We start from the raw sequence: 14,271 nt of genomic DNA on the forward strand, positions 1-14,271 counted from the left end.
ATTTTATTAAAATAAATAAAATTTTCTGAAAATAAAAAAAGTCCTTTCTTATTTTAAGAAAAAAAATTCTATTTTCAAGAAAAGTACTTTCTGGATTTAAGGAAATTTTTCGCAATTTTATGGCAATTTTTCTTGATTTTGGAAAAGTATTTCTGCTTTTCAGAAATTTTTTTTCTAAATTTTAGAAAATTCCTTTCTAAAAAATACGGTAAATCGCCATCGACTGAAATTCATGGCGAATTTCTTGATTTAATGGCGATTTCGGGCTGTTTTTTTTTTTGAGTGTAGGTACTGGGAAATTTAAGTACCTTTACCTTACCTAGGTATTTATTTTTGACAATACCTTTTACCTTACCTAGGTAAAAAAACACAGTACCTTTCCCAACACTGACTACCTGTAGTAGAAATAAGACTTTTGGGAAAGTTCCATCGCGATAGCTTTAAAACTAAAAGACTAGTTTGTATAGAAACGGACAGACGGACATGTCTAGATGGATTCGGCTATTGGTGCTGATCAAGAATATATACTTTATGTCGTCGGAAACGTCTCCTTCACTGCGTTGCCAACATCTGACTGAAATTATAATACCCTCTGCAAGGGCATAAATATAGTTGCAAATTGATGCTTGTATCATAAAATTTTTGGGGAAAACAACGATCTCAATTTTACTGCGAATAAAGTGAAACAAAATTCAATGTTGTAATACCTCGGTGTTCTAAAATTTGTTGTTTTTAATTACTTTTTAATTACCAAAAATAACATGTAAAATATAATTATTTTTCTAAGCGATAGTATCGATTGTGGCTCCAAACCATCCATGTTTCCAAAATGTTTAAACCATCGATAGTATCAATAGTTCCATCGATTATGATCTCTAGCCGGGTCGATCCAGCCATATCCGCTGCGGAGCAAAGTAACGGGTATCTGATAGTCGACTTACTTGACTGTACACTCAGGAAAAAGTTTGGCATTATTTTTGGCATAAATGTGTTTTTTACAAGTATTGTAACCCGCTAATGTTCATTTAACAGTCCAATGTTAAAATAACAGCTGTTAAGGTCATACGCACCATGCGAACACTACGTGTTTACACTTTGCTTGATTTTGCAGTGAACACATAAATTAATATCTCTTCAACGACAAGACGTACAACCATAAAATTTAAAATGGGTATTCATTAAAAAGGTCCATCCTATTTGTTAATTCTACTTATATGCTTATTTCGTTAGTGTATTTGTAGCAATTGCTTCACACTTAGGGCCTCGGCCGGCAGGTTTCTCGAGTCCCTGGCAAAGTCCCTGATACCTATCTGTCCGAAAAACTTAGCGACCAGATAAACTTTTCGTAAAAGTAAATCCGCTTTCTCGACTGCTTTAATTTATCTGAACGACAAACAAATACAGACAGGGTATTCCCTAAACTGTTGAATTGCTGAATTGTTGAAAATTCAACAGAAAACTTCAGCAATTAAGGGAACGACCCAAAATGGTTTCGTTGAATTTTCAAACAGCTGTTATTTGTTGAAAAGTTTCACGGAACTTTAAACATCTAAAATTTGCTTTATTATTGCTAGTTACTGTCTAAAATTGTTACCAAGGGAAAAAGAACCACAAATATGCTTTCTAAGTTGATTTTGAAATAAATAATGCGTAATGTTGATACTAAAATGTTACAGAGTTGACATGACTTTTAATAAAAAAGGTGACAACTCTGGCTTTTCAGCAATTCAACAAAATTTTCAACAACCCCGAAGCTGTTTAATTGCTGAAATTTCTGAAAGCTGACTTTGTCTGGAACAGCTGATTAACAGCTGACCAAAATTCAAAATTCGGCAATTCAACAGTTTAGGGAATACTCTGACTGAATTGTGCTGTAAGCGGAGAAAATGGCGCGCTTCGATTATTTCATCAGCTGTTTGGGTAAACATAATTCAAAGTCAGCTGTGATTTCGTTTCTTCTTCTTAGTTGTCTTTGCAAAATCAGCTGTTTTTGAGAAATGTTAGCAGGTACTCGAGAAACCGGCCGATTTGGAAAAGAAAGTTCAACTTGGGTTGGTTTATTTCAAAGAGGAGTCAATTCTCAATTCGGGACATCCAGAACTAATCTGCGCTTTTATAAACAATTTATAAGCAACTACACACAAAAAAATTTGCTTGGTAAAATTGACCAACAAAGATAGTTACGTAACTATTAAAACAGTTACGTGTATTTTGTTTTTGCTTTGGGTTTGTGTCTTTGCTAATTGTGTGTATTTTGTTGTTGTGAAATGACTATTTACTTAGTAGAATTGACAATTTTGCTGGTTGGGGCCTGTTTGACAATTATTACAGTTGATTTTACCAAGTTTTTTTTTTGTGTGTACCAAAAATTGGTACCATACAAAAAATTGTAATACCCCCTTTCTTAATCAGAAAGATGTACCTTAACGAAAAACAAAGGTTTCCTTAAGTGCATATTTCAGCAATTTTTCTTTGGAAACTGGTGATATTATTACTTTTTGTTAGGTAGCCTGGTTCAATATCCCACTGTGCTTCAGCTTCATTGATTCTCAAGAGGCCAAAACGAACTGACGGGGTGGCCGCAAGTGACTTTGTCTGTTTTATTATTCCCAAAGCAAAATCAGCAGAACAATAGCCTCCGTTCTTTCCAACCTACATTTAATGACAGTGCACTTTAGCAGCCCCTCAACAGAAATCAGCTGCAATTATGCTCAAAACTCAAAACTGGACTTAATTCTCAATTTTTAATGGTAATCAATTTTGTAATTGAAGATTCGTTTAGAGGTTTCAGGCCGCAAACAGTCGCTCATTGTCCCCGGGGTGACCGCAACAAAAAGTTCCGTTCGATGGGTAAAGGGAATACTAGAAACGTTATTCTGTTGACTTCGACTTTTGTGTTGTTGCATCTCGCTTGTTGGACAGTTTTGTGCTTTTAATTATACCCGTTACTCGTAGAGCAAAAGGGTATATTAGATTCGTGCAAAAATATGTAACAGGTAGAAGGAAGCGTTTCCGACCCTATAAACTATATATATTCTTGATCAGGATCACTAGCCGAGTCGATCTAGCCATGTCCGTCTGTCCGTCTGTCTGTCTGTATGAACGCTGAGATCTCGGAAACTATAAATGTTAGAAGATTGACATTTTGCATGCAGATTCTAGGAGTTCCTACGCAGCGCAAGTTTGTTTCAAAAGGGTGCCACACCCCCTCTAACGCCCACAATCGCTTATATACGATTTTAAAAATTTTAATACTTCGGAAAAGTAAAAATGCAGTTTTATTGTGTTTATCAATACCTATCGAAATGTAGAAGAAAGTTTTAAATCGGACCATTCGTTAAAAAGTTACGGCGGATCAAATTTTAACCCACGAGTTAAGCCAATTATCTCCATCTCCTTCGCACTCTCTTTAGCTGAGTAACGGGTATCTGATAGTCGTGGCACCCGACTATAGCGTTCTCTCTTGTTCTTATTTAAAATTGCATGCTCATCTCTTAAGGGGGCATGCTGCATTTATTTTTATTTATTCATGTTCTCCCAGCATCTTACCGTTCTTTTCATCTGCGTTCTCCGCTTTGTTAAAAGCCGAGCTGGCTGGACTGCTTTATGTTTTACTTTATCGTAGGAAAATGTGAATCTTATTAGTTTTGTTGCGCGAATGTGAGGCCATTGCCTGCTTCACTGCGCGCTGAGACTATTATTTAATTATTTTGTCACTGTGCAGTGTGTTGTGTTTTATAAGCTAAAGTTTGTTGAATTTAAAATTGCAAGTGACAGTAATAACAACAAGAAAGGAAGCTACCTTCGGCCAGCCGAAGCTTATATACCCTTGCAGATTCAGCGTTTCTATTTTTGAATTTTGTTTTTAAAGAGTCAAGAATTAAAACGCCTACTTCCTACAAAGTAACAATGAATTTTCTTATATATCTTTGAATATTCCTATGGGAGCCTTAAGATATAGTGGTCCGATTCGGCTCGCTCCGACATATGTACTACCTGCAATAGAAAGAAGACTTTCGGGAAAGTTTCATCGCGATATCTTTAAAACTGAGAGACTAGTTCGCATAGAAACGGACAGACGGACAGACGGACAGACGGACCGACGGACAGACGGACAGACGGACAGACGGACATGGCTAGATCGACTCGTCTAGTGATGCTGATCAAGAATATATATACTTTATGTGGTCGGAAACGTCTCCTTCACTGCGTTGCAAACATCTGACTGAAATTATAATACCCTCTACAAGGGTATAAAAACAACAAGAAAGGAAGCTAGCTTCGGCAAGCCGAAGCTTATATACCCTTGCAGATCATTCTATTAATTTACAAATCGCAAAAATGTTAAATTTCTTATTATTTCACATTAATTTTTCGATCGTTTCTATCACAGCTATATGATATAGTAGTTCGATCTTTTAAAAATTAAAATCGAAATTTGGAAATATTTAAAAATAGTCATATCCCAGAGTAGAAGGAAATGTAATAAAAACCAACAAAGATATAATTTTTTTCCCATTAATTTCCATTTAATTTTTCGACCGTTCCTATGGCAGCTATATGATATAGTGATCCGATTTAAAAAACAAAAAAACCGAAATTCAGAAATATATAAAAAAAAATATTCCCAAGAGAAGAAGGTAAAATTTCAAAAAACATCGGAGCTATAATTTTTTTGCCTTTTTTTTTTTGATCCTTCCTATGGGAGCTATAAGATATAGTTGTCCGATCCGGTTGGTTCCGACATATATACTACCTGCAGAAGAAATACGACATTTACGAAAGTTTCATCCCGATAGCTTTAAAACTGAGAGACTAGTTTGCGTAGAAACGGACGGACAGACGGACGGACAGACGGACATGGCTAGATCGACTCGTCTTGTGATGCTGATCAAGAATATATATACTTTATGGGGTCGGAAATGTCTCCTTCACTGCGTTGCAAACTTCTGACTGAAATCATAATACCCTCTGCAAGGGTATAAAAATTCGAAATTCAGAAATTTAAAAAGAAATATACTCCCAAGAGTAGAAGGTAATATTTCAAAAAACATCGGAGCTATAATTTTTTTCCTTCCTATGGGAGCTATAAGATATAGTTGTCCGATCCGGTCGGTTCCGACATATATACTACCTGCAATAGAAATACGACTTTTACGAAAGTTTCATACCGATAGCTTTAAAACTGAGAAACTAGTTTGCGTAGAAACGGACGGACAGACGGACAGACGGACGGACAGACGGACATGGCTAGATGTTAAAAATGTTAATTCGTTTCGAGTTTGGGGTTCGAGTCGTTTGGTTAACTAACAAATCAAAAATCCTATTACCAGAAAATATATACATATAAAACAGTAGGCTGGCTTATAAATCCGGGATCGTAAATAAGAGTTAACCTATTCAAAACAAGAAAGGAAGCTAGCTTCGGCCAGCCGAAGTTTATATACCCTTGCAGATCATTCCTATTAATTAACAAATCGCAAAAATGTTCAATTTTCTAATATTTCTCATTAATTTTCCGATCGTTCCTATGGCAGCTATATGATATAGTCGTCCGATTTTGATTAAATTAAAATTGAAATTCGGAAATATTTAAAAAGAGTCATATCCTAGAGTAGAAGATAATACAATAAAAAGCAAAGAAGCTTGAATTTATTTCCTATTACTTTTCCATTAATTTTCCGATCGTTCCTATGGCAGCTATATGATATAGTAGTCCGATTTTTTAAATAATTTATTCGAAATTCAAAAATATTTAAAAAATAACATCCCCAAAAGTAGAAGGTAATATTTCAAAAAACACCGAAGCTAGAATTTTTTAAAGTTTTTTTTTCCGATTGTTCCTATGGGAGCTATAAGATATAGTTGTCCGATCCGGTCGGCTCCGACATATATACTACCTGCAATAGAAAGAAGACTTTTGCGAAAGTTTCGTCCCGATAGCTCAAAAACTGAGAGACTAGTTTGCGTAGAAACAGACAGACGGACAGACGGACAGACGGACGGACAGACGGACAGACGGACAGACGGACATGTCTAGATCGACTCGTCTTGTGATGCTGATCAAGAATATATATACTTTATGGGGTCGGAAACGTCTCCTTCACTGCGTTGCAAACTTCTGACTGAAATCATAATACCCTCTGCAAGGGTATAAAAATTTACATATAACTCTTATTCTCCAATTTTTATTATAAAAGTTGACAAATAACTCTTATTTGTTGATTTTTATAATAAAAATTGAAAATAAAGATTGAATTGAAATAACTCTTGAACTGAGGGGTGCATTGGTTTAAAATTTATATGTATGTAATCCACGATTAAATACCTTTCTGTTGATATGTCATATGTCCCCAGAATATTTTTATACCCTTGCAGAGGGTATTATGATTTCAGTCAGAAGTTTGCAACGCAGTGAAGGAGACGTTTGCGGCCCCATAAAGTATATATATTCTTGATCAGCATCACTAGACGAGTCGATCTAGCCATGTCCGTCTGTCCGTCCGTCTGTCCGTCCGTTTCTACGCAAACTAGTCTCTCAGTTTTTAAGCTATCGGGATAAAACTTTCCCAAAAGTCTTCTTTCTATTGCAGGTAGTATATAAGGCGGAACGAGCCGGATCGGACAACTATATCATATAGCGCTCATAGGAACAATCGGTAAAAAAAATGTAAAAAAATTATATCTTGGGTGTTTTTGAACCTATAACATCCTACTTTTGGAAATGTCATTTTTTATTTAATTCTGAATTTAAAAATAGCTGCCATTGAAACGAACGCAAAAAAAATGAGAAATAATAGGAAAATTAACATTTTTGCGATTTGTAAATTAATAGGAGTTATCTGCAAGGGTATATAAGCTTCGGCTGGCCGAAGCTAGCTTCCTTTCTTGTTTTTTATTGATTTTACCTTAAAGAAAAGTTTATATATCACATTTTCTTTTTCTTTTTAACTGGGGATTTCTTTGGTTATATCATCTTTTAAGTGAATAAAAATATCAAAACTTTTGTTCGCTCACCAAAATTTTAGCTGGAGTCCTCCTCGACGAAAGCGCTTTCTCGGGATAGACCTGGAACTTCAGAAAATATTCTTTTTCTGGCACACACGTACCGCAGAACTTAATTTTTATACCCTTGCAGAGGGTATTATGATTTCAGTCAGTGAAGGAGACGTTTCCGACCCCATAAGGTATCTATATTCTTGATCAGCATAACTAGGCGAGTCGATATAGCCAAGTACGTCTGTCAGTCCGTCTGTCCGTCTGTCCGTCCGTTTCTACGCAAACTAGTCTCTCAGTTTTTGAGCTATCGGGATGAAACTTTCCCAAAAGTCTTCTTTCTATTGCAGGTAGTATATATGTCGGAACCGACCGGATCGGACAACTATATCTTATAGCTCCCATAGGAAGGATCGGAAAAGATAACGTTAAAAAAATTCTAGCTTCGGTGTTTTTTGATATATTACCTTCTACTTTTGGGGATGTTATTTTTTAAATATTTCTGAATTTCGAATTAAATATTTAAAAAATCGAATTACTACACACAAAAAAATTTGCTTGGTAAAATTGACCAAAAAAGATAGTTACGTAACTATTAAAATAGTTACGTGTATTTTGTTTTTGCTTTGGGTTTGTGTCTTTGCTAATTGTGTGTATTTTGTTGTTGTGAAATGACTATTTACTTAGTAGAATTGACAATTTTGCTGGTTGGGGCCTGTTTGACAATTATTACAGTTGATTTTACCAAGTTTTTTTTTTGTGTGTATATCATATAGCTGTCATAGGAACGATCGGTAAATTAATGGAAAAGTAATAGGAAAATAGGTATCTGATAATGAAATACTTACCAATAATTTTTTCCTCTATAGACGTGACCGTCCCTCTAAACGAGGTGGGGGTGTCCTAATCGCAGTAAAGTCTGAAATATCATCCCAAGTTGTATCCATTCCCAATGTTGGTGATATTGAATTCATGTCAGTCAAAATATGTCTTCCTAACTGCAACATATTTGTAACCTGCTCCTATATTCCTCCATGCTCTGAGGCTTCGATCTATATGCAACACCTCTCCGCTATCCAGAATATCTCATCATATGCCTCTGACTCAGACCATATTATAATACTGGGTGACTTTAATATTCCGTACCTATCCTGGTCTCCTTGTGTCGATCTAATTGCCCTCGTTCCTGGTGATCAAAACGATTTTGTCGACGGTCTTATTGACTTATCTCTTGGTCAAGTTAACTCAATTTCTAATGCGAATGGAAGATTTTTAGATCTTATTTTTGTGTCTGACCTTTGTGATGCCATTGTCACACGTACCTCTCCATTGACCACCCCTGAGGACTCTCATCATCCTACACTCCAACTATCCATTAGTGGCATTTTTCGGGTACCCAATTCCTTTGAGGCCCCATTGCGGACTCGTTGTTTTCGGCATGTAAATTATTTGCAAATGTCGAGATCCCTATCTTCAGTGGATTGGTCTTGTCTTGATAGTCTTCATCTTGATGAGGCCATTTCAACTTTTTATAATGTCCTTTATTCCATATTTGATGAATTAGTCCCTTCCACAGTTGTTAATAACTCTAACAGCCCTCCGTGGTCTTCCAAACACTTGGCTCACTTAAAAAATATAAAAACTAAACTTTTTAAGAAGTTCGCCAAAACAGGACTTCAGTCTGATTTTTCCAAATACAGCGTTGCTAAATCCAATTACTTCCTGCATAATTCAGAATGTTATAACAGCTACCTCCTACGCTGTAAGAACGAATTTCGCAGCAATCCTAAATTATTTTATTCCTTCGTCAACTCAAAGCGCAAAGCTAACAAATTTCCTCCATCACTACAGCTAAATAATGTATCTGCATCGAATGATCAAGATATTGGCAACCTGTTTGCGGACTTTTTCCAATCCACCTATTGCAAAAATAATACCGGAATCAATTGTAGCTACTCCTACCAGCTACCCCACACTGACGCCATTTTCAATCCTCTAATTGATGAAGCAGAAGTTCTACGTAGCCTATCCACGATTAAATTATCATTCTCTGCGGGTCCTGATATGGTTCCAAGCTGTGTCCTCAAACATTGCGCCATACCACTTGCAGTTCCATTAACTATGATTTTTCATAAGTCGATTGCTACTGGCACATTTCCATCTATGTGGAAAGAATCCTTTCTTATTCCGCTACATAAAAAAGGTAGTAAATCTGATATCAGCAACTATCGCGGCATAGCCAAACTTAGTGCTATTCCTAAGCTCTTTGAAAAACTTATTTGCGATCAACTGCAGCACCAGTGTCGCTCCTTAATATCCTCTAAGCAGCATGGTTTCACAAAGTGCCGGTCTACAACAACTAACCTGCTTGAGTTTACGACCTTCATTAGTCAAGGCTTTAAATCCACAATGCAAACTGATGTTATCTTTACTGACTTTAGTAAAGCCTTTGATTCGGTCAACCACGAGCTACTGCTCCACAAGCTCCTCCTCCTCGGATTTCCTCCAACTCTACTGACATGGCTTCGTTCTTATTTAACAAATCGTACCCAAAAGGTCCAGTACAACAGCATTTATTCAAAAGCTGTTTCCGTATATTCGGGTGTACCACAAGGCAGTCACCTCGGTCCTTTACTATTTGGCTTATTTATCAACGATCTTCCTCAAGTAATTGAGTTCTCCAAAGTACTTATGTTTGCGGATGATGTCAAGTTGTGTATGCATCTGACCTCACCTAGTTCCTACATGCAGCTCCAGCTCGACTTAAATAACCTTCAATCCTGGTGCCTAGTCAACAAGCTACTGCTCAATCCTGATAAATGTAAATCCATGTCATTTTATCGATCCAATCCATATATTTGTACATACTCAATAGATCACTCTGCACTTGAACGCATTGATACTGTTCTTGATCTTGGTGTCCTATTTGACCACAAGATTTGTTTTAATAGCCACGTCAGTACCATCTCCAATAAAGCTAAATGCTTATTAGCTTTCATAAAACGCTGGTCTAAGGAATTTGATGACCCTTTCACCACTAAGCTCCTTTACGTCTCTCTAATTCGTCCTACACTTGAGTACTGCTCCAGTGTTTGGTCTCCAAAATATGAGCACTTTCAAAATATGATAGAATCCGTCCAAAAGCAATTTCTCCTTTTTGCACTACGAGGCTTAAACTGGGAGGAGGGACGCCGTTTGCCATCTTATAGAGACAGGTTGCGCCTCTTGGATCTACCTACCTTAAAGGATCGTCGGACCTGTTATGGTGTGATATTACTTCACAAACTCATCACTGGCGCCGTCGACTCAGTTGATCTGTTAGCCACCCTCAATTGGAACGTTCCTTGCAGAGCTACTCGCAGATTCCGTCCATTAGCACTTCCTGTGTGCAGGTCAAACTACTCCCGTTTCGACCCCTTCCGAATCCTATGTGATAACTATAATGAACTTTATCACCTCATATCCTATGAGTGCTCTGCCAAGGCTAATTCGCTAAAAGTCATTGCGTTCCTTTCTACATCGACTTAATTAGTTCTCCTACTTATTGTTTTTTTTTTACATTTATGATATTTTTATGCTATGTATATAATTTTAAGTCTTTTGAGCAGTACATTGCTTTAAATAAACAAATACAAATACAAATACAAATAAATTCTAGCTTCCTTGCTTTTTATTGTATTATCTTCTACTCTAGGATATGACTCTTTTTAAATATTTCCGAATTTCAATTTTAATTTGATCAAAATCGGACGACTATATCATATAGCTGCCATAGGAACGATCGGAAAATTAATGAGAAATATTAGAAAATTAAACATTTTTGCGATTTGTTAATTAATAGGAATGATCTGCAAGGGTATATAAGCTTCGGCTGGCCGAAGCTAGCTTCCTTTCTTGTTTTATATAATATTTTAAAACTAATGTTGTTTATTTAACAGTAGTGTACAAAACTGAAAGAAGAGGATGATTCGAATCCGAATTAATCTCAAAATTCATCTGAAAGTGGTTTTTAAGGCGACTCACAGTGGGGCGAAAAAGCCAAAAGTCTGCCTTAAATAAGCGGAGCCTTACATCCAATATCTTTTATGGGACATTGTTAAAGGCAATTAAATATGTAAAAAAAAACATCATAAGGTGAATTTTTTTAGTAGGGGAGTGTAGGGTAATTTGACGAGTAGGGTAATGTGACGAACTCGTCGAATCTCATATATGACGTCACGACAAAAATTCCAAATTAATGTAGTCGTCTCCCCTTATCGTGTCGACAATTTATTTACAGTAATATTAATAAGAAGTCCCGTAATTTGTTCGTGAGGTAATTTTCGCTAAAAATGTGGTGCGCAAACTAGCAAACCCATTCAATTTACTTGTGTTTCAGCAGTGCCAGAGCAAAGATGAGTGGAAAATAAAATCAGGCAAATATATGCACGTATACATGAGATCTTTATCAACAGTTTTTGGTACCTCGCGTTTTTATACCCTTGCAGAGGGTATTATGATTTCAGTCAGAAGTTTGCAACGCAGTGAAGGAGACGTTTCCGACCCCATAAAGTATATATATTCTTGATCAGCATCACTAGACGAGTCGATCTAGCCATGTCCGTCTGTCCGTCTGTCCGTCCGTCTGTCCGTCTGTCCGTCCGTTTCTACGCAAACTAGTCTCTCATTTTTGAAGCTATCGCGATGAAACTTTCCCAAAAGTCTTCTTTCTATTGCAGGTAGTATATAAGTCGGAACCAACCGGATCGGATAACTATATCTTATAGCTCCCATAGGAAGGAAACGTTAAAAAAATTCTAGCTTCGGTGTTTTTTGAAATAAAACCTTCTACTCTTGGAAATATTATTTTTTAAATATTTCAGAATTTCGAATAAAATATTTAAAAAATCGGACGACTATATCATATAGCTGCCATAGGAACGATCGGAAAATTAATGGGAAAGTTACACAGAAATAAATTTTAGCTTTTTTGGTTTTCATTGTATTCTCTTCTACTTTAGGACATGACTCTTTTTAAATATTTCCGAATTTCAATTTTCATTTTATCAAAATCGGACGACTATATCATATAGCTGCCATAGGAATGATCGAAAAATTAATGGGAAATTAATTGGAAACAAATTATAGCTCCGTTGGTTTTTATTGCATTATCTTATACTCTAGGATATGATTTTTTTTTTAATATTTCAGAGTTTTGAATTAAATTTAACAAAAATCGGACGACGAAATTTAAAATTTTTGCGATTTGTAAGTTAATAGGAACGATCCATGCGCAGATCCACGGGGGGTGATATGGGTGATATATCACCCCCCACTCGCGTGAAAAATTAAAGAAATTTTGGTATTCAAAAAGTATGCAACAAAAAAATTGTTCTGATATCACCCCCCACAAAAAAATCCTGGATCCGCCACTGGAACGATCTGCAAGGGTATATAAGCTTCGGCTGGCCGAAGCTAGCTTTCTTTCTTGTTTTCTTTTGCGCCGTTTGAGAGTGACACCGTTTTTGCTCCAAGTCTACCTTGTAGGGTATCGTGACGAACTTTTTGTAGGGTATTGTGACGAACTTTTTTTATTCAAGAATTTTAACTGTTATCGTTGATTATTTGTAAAAAAAATATAATAATACCAGATAACATTTACTGCTGCAGTTTTATTGTTGTTTTTAATAGTGACGTCAGTTTAATTTAATTTAAAAAAAAATTTGCACTTTGACCATTTTTTTTTTGTAAGTTTGGGTATTATCTTATTACTTTTTTCTTTTCCGTATCGAAAATAACCTTTCCGTAAATAATATATAAAAAAATGTATTTTTTTTTTTGTAAAAAGGATGGTTTACACCAAACGCTGTGGGATTTGGCTACGTTGAAATTTCGAATCCAAATTTTTTTAGAAATATGCTCAGTAAATGTAAGCAACTTTCTGCTTTAACACTTTTAAAAAATATTGATTTTTGGAGAAGTTACATTAAAGAACAAATCGTTCGTCACATTACCCTACAACTTTTGAAAGTGCAAAAAAAGTAGGGTTCACGCCAAACTCTGTGGGATTTAGCTGCATTGGAATTTCGAATTTCGAATTTTACAGGGATATGCTCAGTAGATGTAAGCAACTTTCTGCGTTTACACTTTTGAAAAATATTGATTTTTACAAAAGTTACATTCAAAAAACGAATCGTTCGTCACCTTACCCTACACTCCCCTAACATTTTTTGGTTGTAGAAAATTTTAAAGAAAAAAAAATAGTTTTTTTAAGAAAAAAAATATAAATAAATTACTTATAGGGTTCTAAGTTTCACAATATTTTTTTTTAATTTAACTTGATTTTTGAAAAAAAAAATTATTCAAATCGGTCAACTATATCTTATAGCTGCCATATAAACGCTTATTACAAAGGGGAATGTCTCGGTTCTATTTCAATATTGGTTCATATAAATTGGGATTAAGTCATTATTTATCATTTTAGCTCTATGCTTACCTTTTTTTTAATTGGTCAATGATATCTTATAGGTGTCATAGAATCAATCAAGGAAATATAGCATATTTTCAAAAAAAAACTGGTAGAAACCGGTATTTATTTCATGTCTGTATTTTTAGTAAAATAACATAATTTAACATTTTAAGCCCAAATTTGTTTATTAATTTATCATTATCTTCATCAATACCTTCACATAAGTAAAACATCTTCATGATGTTTCAAAAAATACCAATTTTTTTGGACCACTTTTAAAAAATTAAAAAAAAATAGTAATTATGTATCCAAAATTTTTATTATTTATATTATTTTATTAAAGTTGCTATGCAACATTTTGAAAAAACTAAAAAAAAAACCATTTTGGCAGGCTTTTTGTTCTAGGCGCCCCAGTGTGCGACTTTTTAAATTCAATTGATGTAGCAAGCAATGAAGAATCCGACAGCGAGCTTGATCCTCAGCTTAAATTGACGATTACGGAAACAAACAATCACCTTACCTTACCGAATTAAAATCTCGGATTATATGTGATTTGGAATGCAATTTACTTAAGCCGTTTTTGTAATTATATGTCGTCTGCTATGCACCCTTGCTTAACTTTTATTTTTCTTATCCCATTTGGTACATAATAAAAAATATTCTGGGGACATATGACATATCAACAGAAAGGTATTCAAGCGTTGATTTTAAAGATATAAATTTTAAACCAACGCACCCCTCAGTTCAAGAGTTATTTCAATTCAATCTTTATTTTCAATTTTTATTATAAAAATCAACCAATAAGAGTTATTTGTCAACTTTTATAA

This window comes from Drosophila takahashii, chromosome 2R (genome assembly GCF_030179915.1).
Source record: "Drosophila takahashii strain IR98-3 E-12201 chromosome 2R, DtakHiC1v2, whole genome shotgun sequence".
NCBI lineage: Eukaryota > Metazoa > Arthropoda > Insecta > Diptera > Drosophilidae > Drosophila > Drosophila takahashii.